This window comes from Neolamprologus multifasciatus, chromosome 14 (genome assembly GCF_963576455.1).
Source record: "Neolamprologus multifasciatus chromosome 14, fNeoMul1.2, whole genome shotgun sequence".
Classification (NCBI taxonomy): Eukaryota; Metazoa; Chordata; class Actinopteri; order Cichliformes; family Cichlidae; genus Neolamprologus; species Neolamprologus multifasciatus.
In genome coordinates, this window is record NC_140452.1 from 7,204,792 (window position 1) to 7,226,823 (window position 22,032).

The 22,032-nt window shown below is 41.3% G+C and overlaps 1 long non-coding RNA gene and 2 pseudogenes across 1 annotated transcript in view; 1 reads left to right on the forward strand and 2 right to left on the reverse strand.

Moving 5' to 3' along the window:
- LOC146503408 (uncharacterized) overlaps window positions 1–22,032 on the forward strand; it is a 276,290-nt gene that overhangs the window by 110,136 nt on the left and 144,122 nt on the right. The window lies entirely within an intron of this gene.
- LOC146503421 (extracellular calcium-sensing receptor pseudogene) lies at window positions 5,896–7,063 on the reverse strand (annotated as a pseudogene).
- Window positions 20,947–22,021, reverse strand: LOC146503422 (extracellular calcium-sensing receptor pseudogene; annotated as a pseudogene).

The window sequence follows — 22,032 nt, forward strand, 5'->3', positions numbered from 1 at the left end:
CCTTGCCTGCCTGCAGCACTAAAGGACTCCGTGAGAGACGTCTGTCTCACCCTAGCAGCACCTGTCCCTTTCCACTCCTCCTCTTCAGTTCGCCTCAACATACACTCATCATATTCTGTGATATGATTTACTCTGAGGTGCTTGACAAGGTTAGTGGTTTTGCCACAACACCTAACTTTCTTGTCACATGTATCGCAAACCACGTCTCGGCTGTTTGTGGATGTAAAATACATAAATATATACGGGGCTGCCGTATATTTATACAGCCGTATTTTGCACGTGACTATGAAAGGCAGAAGAGGAAGTAGTTCCTTCCAATGTAGAAAATCCAAATAATATAGTTTCTTTCCACTCTGTTCCTGTTAATGATAAACTATAAATTTACCCTAAATTACTAAAATATCGATATTTTAATGTGAGAATTGATTCTAGAACATAAATGAATGGTATCGGAGAAATCGATATTTCAGTATCGATCCGCACATCACTACCCTCAAGCCACCCTCATAAAGTCCAATTGTTTTGGTCAGAGACATTCACACCAATGACCTGGAGGTCATTTGGTAGGGCTCTTGCAGTGGTCCTCCTTGCACAAAGGAGCAAATATCCAGAGCCAAATGGAAATACAGAAATGTCTTCAATGTTTCTTTTTTTCTCAAGGCAAATTAGATTGCAGAGTTCACCAAAAACTCTTTGCAATTTTGTGGGAAATCACAAATTTTGTCTCGAGTGCACCAACCCTGAATGCTGGTCTTGGTAAGAAGACCTTGTTGCTTTTGCTGCTCTGCATGATTAATCTCATAATAGTGATTTGAACTGTGGTCCTTAAACACAGCAATCTCCAATCTCTAATATGAGCATCTATCAGTGCTAGCACTCACATGTCTCATAAAGGTGTCAGTGAAGCTGATATAGGACCCAAACACTGGACTTTCTGAATGAAGGCAGTGTGTTTATTTATAGCAAAAATGACAACAAGGTGAAGAATATTTTCGGTGCATGCTCCAAGTGAGTGTGACTGTGTCCTCCGATTGCCGTGTATTGTCCCCTTCCCATGACAGTGGTCCGTGTTCCGCTCTTCTGTTTAATGTTCATGGTGCACCCACTCCGTTCCTCTGTTTCTGTAATCCAACAGGAAAGCAGAGATGGATTAGCAGGATTAACCCATGACAACCAACACTTTCAATAATTAGCTTCTGGGCAAAACTAAAGATTCTCTCACAACGAAGCTCCTGAGATGAGGCTAATCAGCTGCAGTTATGTGTTTGTGCTCCGGGTGCAGCGAGACCCCATGGCGGGTACACTATTATTCGGTCCCAGACTCACAGAGAAACCAGAACACCCAACAGACACACACACACAAACCGGGAGAATGGGGAACACGAGAACACAAAGCATAAACACTGCGGTCACACTGTGAGGACCGCCAGCCCAAGACAGAGCAGCAAATATACAGAAGTCCATGAAGCACATGAGCCCTGGGTCCCCAGACCCAAGCCCATGAAAAAAGATCTGTTTCAATGCATTTACAATGAACCTGCATTCCCTTGTGTGCGATATTAAGTACCTGCTCCTTAAAAAAAATCATTATTTTTTTCTAATTCATTTAAATGATATGGGAGATGTGTTTGGAAGGTTTTGATTCCTGGGTCGAAGGTGTGCTCCAACTACAGGGAGATCACACTCCAGAGCCTTCTTGGGAAAGTCTATGCCAGGGTGCTGGAAAGGAGAGTTTGTCCGCTAGTCGAACCTCAGATACAGGAGGAACAATGCGGTTCCCCTCCTGTTCGCAGAACACTGGACCAGCTCTTTATCCTCTCAAGGATACTTGAGGGCAAATGGGAGTTTGCACAACCAGTCTACATGTGTTTTGTGGACTTGGAGAAGGCATTCGACCGTGTCCCTCGGGGTGTCCTGTGGTAGGTGCTATGGGAGTATGGGGTGTCTGGCCCATTGCTACGGGCCATTCAATCCCTACACAACCGTTGCAAGAGCTTGGTTCACATTGCCGGCAATAAGTTGGACTCGTTCCCGGTAGGTGATGGGCCCCGCCAGGGCTGCCCTTTGTCACCGATTCTGTTCATAATTTTTATGGACAGGATTTCTAGGGGCAGCCAAGTGGCGGAGGGCTTTCACTTTCACAGAATCCCATCTCTGCTTTTCGCGAATGATGTGGTTCTGTTGGCTTCATCGGGTGATGGCCTCCAGCTCACACTGGAACGGTTCGCAGCCGAGTGTGAAGCAGCGGGAATGAGGATCAGCCCCTCCAAATCTGAGGCCATGGTTGTCAGCTGGAAAAGGGTGAAGTGCCCACTCCGGGTTGGGGATGAGTTCCTGCCCCAAGTGGAGGAGTTCAAGTATCTCGGGGTGTTCGGAGAAGGGAGCCGGAGATCGACAGATGGATTGGTGCTGCAGCCGCAGTGATGCGGACGCTGCACCGGTCCGTTGTGATGAAGAGAGAGCTGAGCGTAAAAGCGAAGCTCTCAATTTACTGGTCGATCTACGTCCCTACCCTCACCTATGGCCACGAGCTGTGGGTAGTGACCAAAAGAACGAGATCGCGGATACAAGCGGCGGAAATGAGCTTTCTAAATGAGCTTCCTCCGAAGGGTGGCTGGCCTCTCCCTTAGAGATGGGGTGAGAAGTTCAGTGATCCGGTAGGGACTCAGAGTAGAGCCGCTGCTCCTCCACATCGAAAGGAGCCAGCTGAGGTGCTTCAGGCATCTGACCTCCTGGGTGAGGTGTTCCAGGCATGTCCCACCGGGAGGAGGCCCCGGGGCAGACCCAGGACACACTGGTGAGATTATATCTCTCGGCTGGCCTGGGAACGCCCTTTTGTTTCCCTGGATAAGCTAGAGGAGGTGGCTGGGGAGAGGGAGGTCTGGGCTTTTCTGCTTAGGCTGCTGCCCCCGTGACCCGGGCCCGGATAAAGCGGAAGAAGATGGATGGATGGATGGATGGATGGATGGATGGATGGGTCGATTTGACCGCAAACATAAAAGATATGTGTTTATTGTGATATAATAGGTTAAGAGTGGAGTAGTTTTTTGTTGTTGTTGTTGTTGTTGCTAGCGGCTTGAAAAAATTGAATCTACTGCAGTGAATTTATTGGGACATTTACAATATCTGCATCAACTGCAAGCTTTAAAAGCAGTCAACTGACCTTTTTATTTAGATTTTTTTTTTCTTCTAATGAATAATTTACTGTATGGAGGTTCACCAGCTTGTCTACAGTTGTTTGATTTTGAAATGGGAGCGGGTGCAATTCAGGACTCATTGAAAAGCCAGAAACACCAGCCATAATGTGGCTCTGTATTCTAGTGATGGGAATTATGATAAAACATTCAGAAAGTTTATTCATGCAGTGAATCCTATATGTGCAATTCCAAGCAGGAAAACACTCTCCCAAAACATCATCCCAGGCCTTTTATGACAAAAAATGTGCGTCTTCTTTTTGTTTTCCATATTTTAATTTATATTTTATTGTGTTGTGGTTTGCAGTATTTTGTGTTGTTTCACTTTAAATTTGTTTAAAGGAAAAATCTGAAAATTTAAATAGGTAAATAGTTAAAAAATGAAATGTAAATAGTTGGTTTTTGTATTTTATAATTTATGTATTACATTTTATGTGGAATGAATAATTAAAAGTATATTTATGGTAGCTCCTAGAGACAAAGCACGTACAAACTAGTGATGGTAAATTTGATTCTTTTTACTGAATCGAGTTTTAATGAGTCACTCACCAAAGTGAATCAGGTTCGGGAGAATCATAAATGAAAACTTTTAGTTCATCTGAGCAGACAAGTATCACATGTGGAGTTCCCCAAGGTTCCATCTACATCTGGCACAGATTATAAAGAACAACAAAATAAACTATCACACTTATGCAGATGACACACAAATATATATCACAATGTCACCAGGAGACCGAGGCCCTGTACAGGCTCTTGGTAAATTCATTGAGGAAATTAATGACTGGTTGTGCCACAATTTTCTCCAGCTAAACAAAAACAAAACAGTCTTTGGTGCCAAAGAAAAACGATTACAGGTAACCAGAGAACTTCAATCTATACACCTAAAAACTAGGGGTGCAACAATACTCGTATCGATATTGAACCGTTCGATACAGTGCTTTCGGTTCGGTACGCATATGTATCGAACAATACAAATTTTTTTATTTATTTTATCAACTTTTCTTCTGACAATGCTGTCTGTGTTGAGCGCTCAGTGGATCAGCGTTCGACTACTCCGCCTAGGCTGCACTGTCGAGCGCAGATCCACTGAGCGCAGCGCAAGCTAGAAGCTAAGCTCGTTGCAACATGGCAACTGCCTCAACGCTACCCGAAAATGAACCTCCCCCACCCTCATTCAGATCTGGCCTTTGGAACTATCTTGGTTTTCATGTAAAGCATGACCCTGATTGTAAGCGCGTCATGGACAAAAGTAAAACAGTATGTCGGATGTGCCACGCAATGCTCAATTGGTGGGAAGTAGTGCGTTAGCGCAGTTAGCTTGTTAACGTGTTGACGCCGTCCAGCCCCACGCACGGAGCGATCCGCGGTAACTCGTTAACGGAGATATTATTTTAACGAGATTAACACTGACAGCACTAGTGGGAACACAACGAATATGACTGCACATTTACGCCGACATCATCCTAGTGCAAAGACAAGTGGAAGCAGACAAAAAAAACAAGCACGCTTGCTACAAACTTTACCCGAGTCATTTAGACAGCCGTTAGCACATGATTCTCCTTATGGGGACCTGATGTGTTTAATATGCTGCTGTGAATATAGCCCAGAAGAAGCGTATAGTATAGCTTTTATTTTGGAAAGAGCCATTTCTCTGTAATAAACTCTCTTTTGAGTGATTTCTCGATCAGATTTTTTTTCCCATTATTTTGTTGTTTCAGCAACATTAAATTTAAAAACTGTTCTTCTGAGTTAAAATATATATTTATAATTGTAATAAATGACAAATTAAAAAGGCATGAACATTTTTTGTATCAAAAAATATCGAACCGTGACACCAAAGTATCAAACCGAACTGTGAATTTTGTGTATTGTTGCACCCCTACTAAAAACCACAATCCAGGCGAAATATTTGTAATACCTTTTATTCGTTTATACTAGTGTGCTTGCGATTTGTAATGATATGATGTAAATGATGTATAAAGCTAAGAACAACTGTACAAATTAATCTTGAATACTTGTTTTGTCAAATCTTAAAAGACATTTGACAAATTAAAAGTGGAAAAAAAGGAAGTGAAAAACAGTTTTTCTTTCATTATTTCACCCAAATATAGATTCAGTGCTAATATTTCTGATATTCCTGTGGTTCATCACTCACTGAAAATATATTTTTGTGACTTCCGAGAATTAGAAACTGTGAATGTTGTGTGAATTCAGTTGATAGCATTATAATTCAATATTAACACACCTTTTCTATTGCCATACCCCCTAACCAAGCAAATTGGAATGCAAATATTTTTTATTCTGTTTTTCAAAACGCTTCTGGACAGTTTTCTGGTGGGATGGTTTCATTGTTCTGCAATGAGAAATCACTGCCGTGTGCTTACCTATGTAACATTCACGTGTCTGGCACATTCAGATGAATGCATGAATCCTAATATCATGTGGAATTTGTACTAGACATATGCACACTCAGGATATTAAATTTACATTTGGAACTTTTTAATTACCATTGATTGTATTGAATAACTCAAAAACAGGACTCAGAATATGATATTGTTATCATGAAATATGAATTTTATTTTTGTGCCTTGAAAACAATAAATCTCACACAAATGCATTGAAAGATACTAAATCATTCGAAAATTATTATTAAAAAAGCACATATTAAGTGTTTGATTTGAGTTGGAACTGAAAATCAAGAGCTTGTCTTGAAGAAGTATGTTTTGAAATTCTTATCGGCATCTTAAGTATGAAACCTCTAAATCCTATGATACATTTTTATTCATGACATATTTCTTGGTGTTCTTCTCGGGCTTAAACAATATGATGAAACACTTTGGAGTAAATATACACAGCATTAGTCCAAAGCTGGAGGCCAGAATGGCAAAAATCTCCACAACTACAGTGAATTTCCCAGGAGAGCTGACATATGCTGGGATAAAGGTGATCCACACTGCACAGAATATCAACATGCTGAAGGTGATAAACTTGGCTTCATTAAAATTATCAGGTAATTTGTGGGCTAAGACAGCTAAAACAAAACAAAAGGCAGCAAGTAGGCCTATGTAACCGAGCACAGCCCAGAAGCCTACAGCAGAGCCTAAATCACATTCTAGTATGATTTTCTCCTTGTATGCGGTTAGATTTTTAATTGGGAATGGAGGGCTAAGTACCAACCAAATAGTACATATTAAAACTTGAATGAAGGTGAAAGACACAACAGTCATTCTTTGTTGTGGAGGACCAAACCATTTCATCACATTGCTTCCTGGAAGTGTAGCTTTAAAAACCATTAAAACCACTATAGTTTTCCCAAGTACACAGGAAATACAGAGTACAAAGGTGATCCCAAATGCAGTGTGACGCAGCATGCAGGACCAATCTGATGGTGCTCCAATGAAAGTTAATGAACATAAGAAACACAGAGTCAGTGAGATGAGCAGCAGGAAGCTCAGCTCAGAGTTGTTGGCTCGGACAATTGGAGATGTCCTGTGATGAAAGAATACAGCCGCAGTCATAATGGCCAGACAAGCACCCAGAATTGAAAATGCAGCGAGGATGATTCCTAGGAGGTCTTGAAAGGAAAGATACTCTACAGGCTTAGGGATGCAAGTGTCTCTCTTTACATTAGGCCAGAATTCTTTGTGGCAGGGTAAACAAGCAGTTGAATCTGAATTAAAAAAACATAAATAAATAAAGAGAGACAGAAAGATGACTTATACCAATAATTCCTTCAATGTCTCTCTTATGCACAGTAAAATAATTTTGAAATTATGTTAAATCATTTTATTTTACCTGTTTTATTACTAGACTCTCCTTCAGGACACAGTATACAGTCATAGCAGCAGATGGGTTTTCCCTTCTGCAGCACTTTACGAGTTCCTGGAGGACAACTGGCACTGCACACTGACACTGGCACCTGCGAGAGATGAAGCCAAAACAAAAGACGGAAATATAAATATGCAATCCTCCAAAGTGCAGTGTGGTTCTTGTCTTTTGATTCATTACTTGGGTGCCATCCTCCATCCAGGTTATGTTCCGGTTAATCTGGAAATCATGGCCCTCTGGCAGTGATGCATCATAAAGTCCCACTGTTACCAACTCTGTTTTTCCAGTTTCACTCTTCTGCCAGTTAACCAACTCATAAATCGCCACAGGATCCCCATTAGCATTAAATGACACACCATAACCATTTCGGGAAAAATTTACCTTCTTCAGCTCCGCTAAAATCTTTAAGATAGAAAGCAAGAGAAGAGAAAGAAAAAAATGGAAATATTTTAGAACTACTAGTATTTGATTTCATGAAGAATACCTTAGTGGTAAAAAACAAACAAACAAAAAGAAACTGGCATTATTATTTAATTTGACCTGACCTGTTTGGACTCTAACTTGGTTAGTTTGTCACACTTAGCTATGCCATTGGTTCTCTGACACACTGTATTATGGATGGCATGTGCCATTGCATACACAGCCTTGTACACCATGTTAGTAATTCTGAGCTGAGATGTGTCAGTATAAGGGATTTGAAGATTCTGTATGTCTTCAGTTCCATCACATATCTTCTTGTCTACAACAGGACCTAAACAATAGAGGACACAGGGAATGTTTCATCACTGCAAGATTTAAAATTTCATTAACACATTTTCATTTGTCATGTATTTACCAAATCATATTAGTATGAAATTCTTTGATAGACAATGAGTCACATTTTTAAAATGGGACAAAATCACTACATTAACTGAGTGCCTAAACCTCACCCCAGAGATCAGAACATAAAGTTTCAATATGATTTAACCTTATACTTGAGCAAAACAACAGTTCAGATCAGAAGGGTTTTCTCACTTTTTTTCATTTTGCAGTTGAACGATTCTTCCCAGAACTCAGTAAGCATAGGGGATGTAGCTACTTGAGAGGAAGACAAATTAAGCAGGAAATCTCTGAAACCGGGGATTACAGACTTCTGAATCCCAAATCCAATGGCCCCAGCACAGAAACTGTACCTCATTAATTCTGTGTTGGTTACCCATGCCTCGCTGCCTATCCACTGGCGAGGTAGAAAAGGCTCACGTGAAAGCTCCTCCAACAGGACCCTCATGTCCCCAGGAGCTGCAAATGCCACAATAACCACTGCTGTAGACCTTAAGAAAGAATGCAATACATTTAGAAATGTCTTCTTTTTTACAAGAATTAATCTAATTGTTTCAGTTTGCTATATGACAGTAGTAAATAAATACATAAAACAATAAGCAGAATTAATGGATGGATGGATTTCTTTAAGCAAATCTCAATCTAAGTAAAATCTGTCATATAGAGACCTGCGGATAACATCTGCCACTTCTTGGATCCTGTTATGTGGGTGAGTCCGATAGAAAGATACAGAATATTCCACACAGATCCCCTCTTTTTGTGCTGCTTCTAGAAAAGATGCCATGCCACTATTTCCATAATCTGAATCCGAACGAACAGCACCTATCCAAGTCCAGCCAAAGTGCTTTACCAGCTTGGCTAGCGCTTCAGCTTGGAAACGATCACTGGGGATTGTTCTGAAAAAATTCGGGTACTGCTGCTTGTCAGACAAACATGCGCAAGTGGCATAATGGCTCACCTAAAGCAAAAGAGGAAACAAAACTATTTTAAGGATGGCACAATATAAACTCATTTGCATGCTTATTAGAAATACAAAGATTGCTGTAAGAGCCAATTAAAAGTTAATTTTATTGGTACTTGTAAAATGATTGGAGGAGAGATATGCATGTTTGATGTTGGGAGTGTGATTTCTAGTTGGTTTCAAAGTGTTTTTTTTGTTAAAGGCATAGAATATAGAAGTGCAACATTCTAATGCGCTTTTTAGTATTTTGGGCTTCCGGCACACTGTAATTCCGTAGTTGGGGAGTCGGATAAGCTGGAAGCAACACAGTTTTTTTGACCGAGTCTTGCCATGTAAATGAAAAGTTCCAATAAACATCTTTAACGCAAGAAAAGTACCTGGACTTGCTCGCGTTCAAATGCATGTTGCCGGACTGACTCCTAAAGGTGGTACAGAAGAGTGAAATAGAGACGGAGTGCCGCCACTACATAAGTCAAAAAAACTCGCTTCACCGACATGTGGAGGATCGGGTGCATGGCGCTCGGATGGAAGGGCGCAGCCTAGCGAAATGTAAGATAAAAGGCGCTGCTTAAGGATACTGGCACAGAACCGGATAATTCTTTGGATTATTCTTTAGAAGAAGGTAACAAACTCTCTTATTACTTCGTGCTGTAAGAGGAAAGGACGTCTTTCGGAGGCTCGTTAAGTTTGGTGGAAAACGAAAGTGAAACTTAACTGTGTGCCGTCGTCAACCCCGCTCTCTTTTCTCTCTCTGCCTGTGGGACCGCATGTTGTAAAACAGGATTTGATGCAGTCAGTGTGGAGTTTTTGGCACGTTATGAAGCTGGTGTACACTATGTCTATTAAAAATTCTAAGCAGAAGACAAATAGTGCATGCAACTTGAGCCAATAAACCCCTGCAACTTATAAGATGGCAGATGAAAGAGAGGTGGGAAGAACATGTAAGTTAACAGAGAAGGCTTTGGAAGAAAAATTACAAAGATGTATTGCCTTAAGAAGACGAACATTAGGAACAATCACAGGCAAAATAAAGGAGATAAAGATAATGATGAGTGATGCTCAGAACCTTCAAAATTTGAAAGAAAGGATGGAAAGTGACTTTGCATTGGCTCTGAATGAGTTTCACAGTCACAATAACCAGGTTATGAGCCTTTTGTCTGAAGAAGAAAAAATATTTGACCAGGACAATTGGTTTGAGCCCAAAATGGCAGCAGTAAGAGAGTTTATGAAAACAACAAAGAAATGGATAGCAGAAGATCATAAGCATATGATTCCAAATGAAGCTGAGCAGCAGGAGCACGTTACAGATGACTTGGAAGAAGCTGTTAACCCAGAAGACAGCGCATCACAGGTTGGAGCTAGAAAGGATGCAGTTCATAGCTCGCGTGGGTCTCAAATCAGCCGAGCATCTACAACATCTAGAGTTTCCTCCACTCGTGCTAAACAGGAGGCAGAACACGCAGCCTTGCTGGAACGAGCCGCAGCATTGAAGAAAAAGCAAGAACTTGAGTTGGAGTTGGCCAGGATTAGGCAACATCTTGAGCTTGAAACAGCAAGAGTCAAAGCGGAAAAGGAAGAGTTAGAGTTGGAGACTGCATTAGCAGAAAGTCAAGCAAAATTAAAGGTGCTCAAAGAATATGAAAGATCTGAAGATGGTCTGAGCAGTTATGTGTCAATACAAAGATCGCAAGGTCGAGGAGTTAAAAAGGAAAGAGTTGGCATAATGCTCCCACAACAAGCTGATGTGAGTAGTCACGCTAATTCACAAGTGCAAAACTCACAGGTACCACAACTGTCTCATCCAGTCTCCACTCATGGGCTTAATGCTCACGTTAACAGAAGTGATGATCTATTGTCAGTCATGCAGAAACAGAATGTAATCACTGAGTTACTTGTGAAACAGCAGCAGCTGGCTCAGTTGCCATCGAAGGACATTCCTGTTTTTAAAGGTGATGCACTACAGTATAAGGCCTTCATAAGAGCCTTCGAACATGCAGTAGAGCAAAAGACTGATAACAACCAAGACAAGCTGTATTTTTTGGAACAGTTCACTGCTGGCGAACCACAGGAGCTAATTCGCAGTTGTGTACACATGACTCCTAGCAAAGGTTACCGCGAGGCCAGACGGTTGCTACATAAGCACTATGGAGATGAGCTAAGGATCACAAGCGCATTCATTGAGAAAGCACTCAAATGGCCGCAAGTGAAAAATGATGATGCAAAGGCATTAAATGCTTATGCTATGTTCCTGACTGGATGTCGCAACACCATGGAGGATGTTGAATTTTTGGAAGAGATGGATAATCCCACCAATCTACGCACAGTGATATCCAAGCTGCCCTACAAAACCAGAGAACGTTGGCGTGTAGAAGCATTTGAACTCCAAGAAAAGAGGGGCAAAAGAGCAAGATTTGCAGATTTGGTGAACTTTATAGACCGCCAGGCTAAAATAGCTATGGATCCACTCTTTGGTAATATCCCAGACAACCGTGCAGTGACAAGTGGAAAGACTGACCAAAGGGAAAAATATCCAGCAAAGAAGGAGTTTCGAGGAAGCAGTTTTGCCACCAACATTTCCGCCAATAACAAAAGACTACAAGAAACAAACGTTAAAACTGAAAATTCAATCAAGACAGTGAGTGCCTTTGAGAAGCCATGTTTGTATTGTCAGCAGCCTCACACTCTTGCTTCTTGTGGCAAGATTAAGAATCAACCACACAAAGAACGTGTGGATTTCTTGAAGTCAAAGGGACTCTGTTTTGGATGTTTGGTTTATGGGCATCTCAGCAAGTTCTGCAAGCGCAGAATGGAATGTAAAGAGTGTTCACTAAAGCACCCAGACATTCTGCACATGGGGAAAAAAGAAAGCTCTGTGGAAACAGAAAGGAAGGATGTTACTGATGGTAATGAGGCACCTTGTGCTCAAGTTCCTGTCAGTCAAGAGACTTGTGGGCTTACAGGGGCCGGAGAAGAGGAGTGTGTGCTCTCTATAGTACCAGTCAAGATCAAATCTAAAATGAGTGATAAATATATAGAGACATATGCCTTTTTGGACCCGGGAAGCACGGCAACATTTTGCACGGCAGATCTACAAAGGAAACTGAATGTTAAAGGAAAGCCTACACGGATACTTCTAAGTACCATGAGTCAAGAAAAACCAGGAGAACAGAAACTCATGAACAGTTTTGTTATATCAGACTTGGAAGTGTGTGGGTTGGACGATTCCAAGTTCGTTGACTTACCCAAGGTGTTCACTCACACTAGTATACCTGTGAGTAATGGAAACATACCCAAGCAGTCAGACATCCAGAAGTGGCCTTATCTACATGAAGTGAGGCTACCAGAGATAGAGGCTAATGTAGACCTGCTTATAGGAGCCAACTGTGCAAAAGCAATGGAGCCGTGGCGTATCATTAATGGACAAAATGGAGGTCCTTATGCAGTGAAGACCACCATTGGTTGGGTGGTGAATGGACCCATGAGAAAAGAACTAAATGACTCAGAAAGCAAAGAACCACATTTCTCAGTAAGCCGTATCTCCTTAGTGGAAGTTGAGAAGCTACTGGTCCAACAGTATAACATCGATTTTTCAGAACGTAATTATGATGACAAAGAGGAAATGTCACAGGAAGACAAACAGTTTCTACGAGCAGTAGAAAAGACAACCATCTTCGAAAATGGACACTATAACATTGGATTGCCACTTAAGAATGAGAATCTTCAAATGCCAAACAACCGTTGTGTTGCGGAGCAGCGGATAGCATGTTTGTTCAGGAAGTTTAAGAAGAATCCTCAGTTTTTTGAAGATTATAAGTGCTTCATGGAAAACATCATCACCAAGGGCTATGCAGTTCCAGTGCCAGACCACCAGTTGAGCCGTGATGACAACAGAGTGTTCTATATACCACACCATGGGGTGTATCACCCGAAGAAGAGAAAGTTGCGAGTCGTGTTCGACTGTACGGCTTCATACCAGGATATGTCTCTAAACAAGGAGTTACTGCAGGGACCGGATCTGACTAACACACTGGTGGGTGTTCTTTTAAGATTCCGTGAAAAGCCAGTAGCACTGATGGCAGACATTGAATCAATGTTTTACCAAGTCAATGTACCAGAAAAGGATGCTGATCTTCTTCGTTTTCTCTGGTGGCCAGATGGCAAGCTGGATGAGCCCATGAAGGAATATAGGATGATGGTGCACCTCTTCGGAGCTACTTCCTCACCGAGTGTCGCCTCATATGCGCTAAGAAGAACGGCAGAAGATCACAAGGAAGAAGCATCTCCAGAAGCTGTTCAGACAGTCCTGTGCAACTTCTACGTAGATGACTGTCTGAAAAGTGTAGCTACAGAAGAGGCTGCAGTGAAATTAGTCAGTGATCTTCGTGCTCTGTGTACCAGCGGAGGGTTTACATTAACAAAATGGACAAGTAACAGTAGAAAAGTGCTGATGTCAATTCCTGAAGAACACAGAGCCAACGAGGTGAAAGATCTGGATCTTAGGCATGACACTTTGCCAGTTGAGAGAACTCTAGGTGTACAGTGGAACACAGAAACAGATACCTTCACTTACACTATAAGGTTGCAAGACAAGCCAATGACCAGAAGAGGCATTTTGTCAGTCATTAATTCAATTTATGACCCTCTTGGCTTTCTAGCACCAGTCATCTTGCCTGCAAAACTTTTGTTGAAAGATCTCTGTAAAGAGCAGCATGGTTGGGACAAGGAGATCAATGAAAAGCATGCAAAAATTTGGAAAAAATGGAAAGAAGACGTTGTACTCCTCTCCAACTTCCATGTGAGTAGATGCCTAGAGCCTACAGGTTTCGGATGCACTGTTGTTGCGCAGTTGCACCATTTTTCCGATGCTTCAGATTACGCATATGGAACTGTCTCTTACCTGTTGATGGAAAATAGACAAGGCAAGAGACATTGTGCCTTTCTCATTGGGAAATCAAGAGTTTCTCCGCTCAAGCAAGTCACAATTCCTAGGCTTGAGCTGACTGCAGCAGTGATTTCAGTGAGGATGGACAGATTACTGCGACAAGAACTTCAAGTTCCTCTGCAACAATCAGTCTTCTGGACGGACAGCACAACTGTGCTTAGATACATTGATAGCGAAACATCTCGCTTCAAAACATTTGTTGCAAATAGAGTTTCACTGATTCGAGAAGCAACCAAGCCATCACAATGGAAGTATGTGACATCGGCAGAAAATCCTGCAGATCAAGCAAGCAGAGGCTTAAAGGCTAAAGATCTGTTGGAAGGAGGTTCATGGATTCACGGGCCGAACTATCTTCTAGATAAAAACGAATGGCCAGAACAGCCAGTAAGAAAGAAGGAAAACCTTCAAAATGATCCAGAAGTCAAGACTTCAGCAACGGTTAATATACTGAAAGTTGGGGAAGGCATGGAACCAATGAAACGTGTGATTGACTACTATTCGGACTGGAATAAACTGAAAAGAGCAGTAGCCTGGATAATGAAGCTAAGGAAGGTGCTGTGGATGTTAAAAGAAGAAAGACAACAGTACTCAAAAATAGTCCAGAAGAATGAAAATGATCCTGAAAAGCAAAAGTTAAAGTTGCAAGTGCACATGGAGACGTTTAAATCTGCAATGGGAAAGAAAGCGCTTGCTTTGGAGGATCTTGAGGCTGCAGAATCAGTAATTGTTCGTTTCAGCCAGAAACAACATCATGGAGAGGAGATCAAAATCCTACAGAGGGGAGGACAGCTCAGTTGTAGCAGCCAGCTGTTCAAATTAGACCCAGTTCTTCGAGATGGGATGCTGAGAGTTGGCGGCAGACTCAATAAATCAGGCTTGCCAGAAAGTGCTAAACAACCAGCAATTCTTTCTAAACACAGCAAAATCTCTGAAATCATTTTGAGAGACATCCATCAACGAACTGGTCACTGCGGTCGCAATTATGTGCTGGCACAATTGCGATGCAGATATTGGATTCCTCAAGCCAATTCGGCAATTAGAAAGATAATCAGCAAATGTCAAACTTGCCGTAGGATTTCTGGAAGGGTTGGTGAGCAGAAGATGGCAGACTTACCTGAAGACCGTCTTCTACCAGACAAACCTCCGTTTACAAACACTGGTGTCGACTACTTTGGCCCATTTGATGTCAAGCGGGGCCGGGGTACTGTCAAAAGATATGGTGTCATGTTTACCTGCCTCACTCTCAGAGCTGTACATATTGAAGTTGCAGACAGTCTTGACACAGACTCCTGTATCAATGCGATTCGCCGTTTCATCTGCAGAAGAGGTCAAGTTACCATCATGAGGTCAGATAATGGCACAAACTTTGTTGCAGCTGAAAGGGAGTTGAGGAAAGCCATTCAAAGACTGGATAACGACAAAATAGAAAGAGTCCTACAACCAAAAGGTATAAAGTGGATTTTTAACAGCCCGGCTGCTTCACATCAAGGTGGAGTTTGGGAGAGACAAATTCGAACAGTGCGTCGAATTCTCAGCGCTCTCTTGAAGGAACAAGTGCCAAATGAAGATTGTCTTCATACGATAATGTGTGAGATTGAAAGCATCATTAATGGCAGACCTCTCACAAGTGTCTCAGAAGACATAAATGACGTTGAAGCTTTAACGCCGAGCCATCTGCTGCTGCTTAAGTCACAGCCCCTCATGCCTCCAGGTGTCTTCAACAAAAATGATGCATACACCAGAAGAAGATGGAGACAGGTTCAATATCTAGCAGATTTGTTTTGGACTAGATGGACTCGTGAATATCTTCCACTTCTGCAAGAGCGCCAGAAGTGGCTGAAACCGAGAAGAAACTTCATGGTCGGAGATCTTGTGCTGCTGGTGGACAGTTCTTCTCCACGCAACTCCTGGCTCATGGGGAGAGTGGTTGAGACGTTGCCAGACTCAAGTGGAACAGTCCGAAGATTGAAAGTAAAAACTAAAAGCAACATCCTGGAAAGACCCGTTAACAAGTTGTGTCTTCTGGAGGAGGCTTCATCCAAGCGATGAAGAGAAAGAATGTTTGTTCATGGACATTACAATTAGGTTGGCTCTTAATGATTAATGTGTAAGTTAGTAATTGTTTAGTTCTCCCACCTAACCAATTAGGGGCCGGATGATGTAAGAGCCAATTAAAAGTTAATTTTATTGGTACTTGTAAAATGATTGGAGGAGAGATATGCATGTTTGATGTTGGGAGTGTGATTTCTAGTTGGTTTCAAAGTGTTTTTTTTGTTAAAGGCATAGAATATAGAAGTGCAACATTCTAATGCGCTTTTTAGTATTTTGGGCTTCCGGCACACTGTAATTCCGTAGTTGGGGAGTCGGATAAGCTGGAAGCAACACAGTTTTTTTGACCGAGTCTTGCCATGTAAATGAAAAGTTCCAATAAACATCTTTAACGCAAGAAAAGTACCTGGACTTGCTCGCGTTCAAATGCATGTTGCCGGACTGACTCCTAAAGGTGGTACAGAAGAGTGAAATAGAGACGGAGTGCCGCCACTACAATTGCCATTTACTTGAGGAATATTAAACGACCCAAGGATGCGTGACATGCTGATGGATGGTGTAGACCCAGACTCACCAACAATAGTCATGACCATACCAGATTGTGAGCAGTTACCACCTGTGTAAAACACAGGGTTCAAGCTATTTAACAACTGAAATGCCACATGCACTGCCACGGGCACTGATGAACATGAGTCATAGATCTGATACCCGAGCCTTATCCCAGGCAGAAGCTCTGTGCTGTTGTTAATCTCTTCAATGGCAAAGACCATTGCTCGTGAGAAGCGCAGCTCACGGGTATCAATGCTGTAAAAAGAACATCAACTCCCTGTTAGAATCTACACAACATAGATTTAGGATAGTTTAGCTTTAACATAAAAAAGACAGTAGGGAACTAATAACTGCAATTCATTTGAGGATAAAATATAAGTGTTAAATTCATCACACGAGAGCAGTAACTGAATTCAAAAGAAGGCAACAAGGCATTCATAAAAGAGTTAACACAGTATAATTTTTGTTTTGAAGAAAATAAAGTGTCAGTATCCATATTTTTAAAACTGTGGATTTAGCATACATTGCAAAATGAATATATATATTTTTTTACCTAGCACTACACAAAAGGACCACAACACTATTGAACATCATACAGATTTGTCACCCAGTTCTTCCACTTACTGACCTCCCACTGCATCTTACTGGCTCAGGCATGGTAGTGTAGTCATGGTTTACTGTTTGCATGAAGTAGTGAATAGAGAAAACACCACCAATAACATAGTCCCCGTCCACTGAAAATGCAGGGAGACGAGTGCTACCCTGCAGCTTACATTTCACAGAAGAAGCCACAGATCTATCCTGAGCCTCTGTAGGCATTTGATCCAGACCTTCTAGAGATAGATCTAAGGCAAGAGCTGATTTCAGCTCAACTAAACACAGATATAATTTCAGACAAATAAATACAGCTGACAGCTCCATCCCTGCCTGATGTCAGGCATCTGTTATGGGTGTGTTTTCACTCATTTATATAGTTATTCAAAGGCTGTGCTACGTGTTCATCATGACATGGTGTTATAGTGGTCTTTGAGAAAGTCATAATATTCTATGATCTATATTTTACAACATCTAAGGTGTTGAAAATATCATGTAAACTTAAGGTATTGTAGAAACAAATATGAAATTACTATGTGAGAACAAGTAATGCCAATGTAATTACCAAAAGTAATAATAATAGACAACCAATCGATTTGATTATTGTGCTTACATTACTAGCTATTACTATTACTGTTAGATTATAATTATGTGATAGTATTTTTATATTAAGTATTTAGTTTTTTTAGTATTTTTATCTTAAAGTATAACCTTAACTATTTTAAATAAACCTCAAATATATTAAATGAATCTCAAATATAGAAAATAAACTGAATATATTGAATGAAACTTGACTATATATAATGAAAGTCTGAATACATTAATAAAAATATGAATATATTGAACAAACTTGAATATATCAGTTTCAGTTCAGTTTCAGTTTTATTTGCAAGTCATATGTTAGTTAGACGAGCAGAAGACTCAGATGTCACTCAGCAGTATGATACAGTAAGAAATATTACATATGTATATACATATGGCAGTTAGTACACTGTTGCACAGAGTAAGGGTTTTTATTTTTATTTAAATACTAATAAAAATGGAGTGACCAATGCAGAGTGTAGTTGAACTTGTGAAATTGTAGCACAGCTTCTGTGCGCATCCTGTGAAGTGTGATGTGTGTGTGTGTTTAAGTGTTGTAGTTGAGGTTTCGAATGGCTTGATGGTAAAAGCTGTTGTTGGGTCTTGTAGTCAGAGCAGACAGACTCCTGTAACGTCTGCCAGATGGTTACAAGGAGAACAGTTGATGTGCTGGGTGGCTGTGGTCCTTGATGGTGCTGTGTGCTTTACCGAGGCACTGTTGAAGATAAATGCCCTGAATGGCAGGAAGCCTCATGCCAGTGATGTGCTCTGCAGCTTTCACCACCCTCTGTAGTGATTTATGGCTGCTGGCAGAGCAGCTTCCATACCAAACTGTAATGCAGCTCGTCAGCAAGCTCTCGATCGCACATCTGTAGAAATTTGAGGTAATGTTGGCATTCAGGCCAAACTGCCTCCTCAGAAAGTAGAATCGCTGGCAAGCTTTCCTGATTGCAGTGTCTGTGTGAAGGGTCCAGGAGAGGTCCTCGGTGACGTTGACTCCAAGAAATTTGAAGGTGCTTATCCTTTCGACCTTGACACCGTTGATGTGAATGGGCTCGTGTTCCCCGACTGATCGTTTCTGGTAGTCCACTGTCATTTCTCTTGTTTTGCTGACTTCGAGAGACAGGTCATTGTCTGTGATGAGGCCTATGATCGTTGTGTCATCCGCACACTTAATAATGGTGTTGGACTTTTGTTTAGCGACACAGTCATGCGTGAACAAGGAATATAGGAGGGGGCTAAGCACACATCTATATGGCATTCCTGTGTTTAAGATGAGTGATGAGGTGGTGTGCTTACCAACTCTCACAACCTGGGGCCTGTTTGTGAGGAAGTTCAGAATCCATCCTCAGATTGGTGTTCCCAGCCCAAGGTCGATGAGCTTCGAGGCAAGTTTTGATGGGATGATGGCGTTAAATACTGAGCTGTAGTCGATGAAGAGCATTCTTGCATATGTATTCCCTTTTTTCAGGTGAGTGAGGGCAGTGTGCATTGTCAGGGAGATGGCATCCACAGTGGCTCTGTTTGTTCGATAGGCAGATCCCTGAAGAGGGTCCAGATGTCAGGGAGGGAGGAACAGATGTGACCTATGACTAGCATTATTGATATTTGAAGCATGTGTACCTGCACATTAACACACGGGTACTGTGGAATATATTTTTTACTCACCTAAAGTGCTCGTCCACTCCCCGCAAAAAAATAGCAGCTGTGCGGTGTCTGTGGCATCAGTGCTCTCATCGCATGCGATGGAGTAAAGATCAAAAGCACAGCTTTATCAGACAGTTGCAGTTTAATGTTGGCTGACAAGTCTTCAGCAACTGGATTTCTGGACATGCTGACGTTGTTGACGGGCGCATTATTTCGGTGACTTTAACGAGGCCGTGTTTTATGAGGTCTCCATCTGAAAAAGGCTTGCCATGTCTTGCGATGAGTTGGGCGACCTCATAGCTCGCTATTGTAGCCTTTTCCTGGACCTTTTGAGCACAAAAAAATTACTGTTGCTGACCCCGCAGGAGAGATACCCTTTGCTTTAATTTCTGCTCTCGCTCAGCACCAGTGTAGGATGCATAGGCCTGATGTTTGGTTTCATAATGACGTCGTACATTATACTCTTTCATAACTGCCATAATTTCAGTGCAGATCAAACAGACACACTTCCCCTTGAATTCTTTGAAGAAATATTCACTCTCCGACCATGTCTGAAATTTTCTGCATTCACTTTCTACCTTTCGCTTCTTTGGTTCTGCCATGTTTAGTAACTAACTTGGGCTAAATTTCTTCTGTGATTGTCCTTTTTGGTGGAGCAACTGCCTCAATCGACAGTAGCTCCCCCTGGTGTTAAAACTAAGAAGTGCAATACACTCAAGCAAAAGTTGAAGTGCGGGCCATATTCGATTCTATTTATAAAATTACTTGCGGGCCAATTAAAAATGGATCGCGGGCCGCAGTTGGCCCGCGGGCAGGAGTTTGGACACCCCTGACTTAACCCTTTAAAACCGGTAGGAGCGGGCACGCTCTGTTTTGCGTAACTATTTTTAAATCCCGGTGCAACCACGTGAGCTAGCGCAATAATTTTTTTTGCACATGAAACCGGAGGAGTTGTACTTACATCTTATGCCATCAGCTTGTCCTCGGTCACAGTTTCCTTCCACATATAGCTTTGCAAAAACTGCATAAAAAGCACTTGCAGCAACAAAAACATAATATTCCAGAAACACGCTTTGCCGATCCGATCAGCTGTTCATAACACTTCCTACATTGGATTAGACATCAGCGCGAACTATTGCATGTCCGCCATGACCTGCCTGAAACCGGAAGTGATGTCATTTTCGCGGAAATGTAGTTTTTTACCGACCGGGCCTCAATGAGCCTATACTGGTGTTTTTAAAAGTTATGTTTGACTTTATGACTTTCTGTGTCGTTTCTGGGATGCTTAGGACTCATATTGCACTCCTGGAAATAGTTTATTTTGATGCATATGCTGCTTTTTTGCAAATTTGCATTATAATATTTATTTTCGTTTTTCCTGCAGTGTATAAAAATTGGTGTATTTCAAAAATTAAACTATGAAGACACTCAAAATAAATTTCCTGTGGTGGGAAACTATTTTGTGCAACTTTTTTGTATTTACAGTCTTGAGGGATAAGCCTCTTAAATTTCTCTAGCTAGAAATATATGTTAAAAAAGCAAAAACGATTTTCAATTTTTTTGTAGTTTATTGCACTTTTTTGCAATTTATGTAATCACTATGCACTTAATTCATACATATTATTAAAATCTAGGCTGTAATGGTTGTATTGATGTATAGCAACTTGAAATGCTCCCAAAAATGGCACTACAGCATGTAGAAATATAATATAAGCTCTGGCGGACTTGGTTCTATGGTAGGTCTTAAAGGGTTAAAGCTGAAAATCAAGTGATTTGCTGATTGTGTTGAAGGTGTATATTTTGAAACTACTGTTGCCATTTTAAGTGCAAAACCTCTAAATCCTATCCTTAGTCATGACAAATTTCTTGGTGTTCTTCTCAGGCTTAAAAATTATGATGAAACACTTTGGAGCAAATATACACAGCATTAGTCCAAAGCTGGAGGCCAGAATGGCAAAAATCTCCACAACTACAGTGAATTTCCCAGGAGAGCTGACATATGCTGGGATAAAGGTGATCCACACTGCACAGAATATCAACATGCTGAAGGTGATAAACTTGGCTTCATTAAAATTATCAGGTAATTTGCGGGCTAAGACAGCTAAAACAAAACAAAAGGCAGCAAGTAGGCCTATGTAACCGAGCACAGCCCAGAAGCCTACAGCAGAGCCTAAATCACATTCCAGGATTATTTTCTCCTTGTATGTGGTTAGATTTTTAATTTGGAATGGAGGGCTAAGTACCAACCAAATAGTACATATTAAAACTTGAATGAAGGTGAAAGACACAACAGTCATTCTTTGCTGTGGAGGACCAAACCATTTCATGACATTACTACTTGGAAGTGTTGCTTTAAAAGCCATTAAAACCACTATAGTTTTTCCAAGTACACATGAGATACAGAATACAAAGGTTATGCCAAACGCAGTGTGACGCAGCATGCAGGACCAATCAGATGGTGCTCCAATGAAAGTTAATGAACATAAGAAACACAGAGTCAGTGAGATGAGCAGCAGGAAGCTCAGCTCAGAGTTGTTTGCCCTGACAATTGGAGATGTCCTGTGATAAAAGAATACAGCCGCAGTTATGATGGCCAGACAAGCACCAATGACTGAAAATGTAGCCAGGACGATCCCTAGGATGTCTTGAAATGAAAGAAATTCTACAGGCTTAGGGATACAAGTGTCTCTCTTTGCATTAGGCCAGAACTCTTTGTGACATGGTAAACAATCAGCAGAATCTAAATGGAAAGAATAAAGAAAATCAGAGAGGGCTTCTTGTAAAATATTCAGAGTTACAGACATTTGCCATAAAGGCATTTTAGGAAATATGGAAATAATTCTTTTCTACCTGTAGTATTACTAATC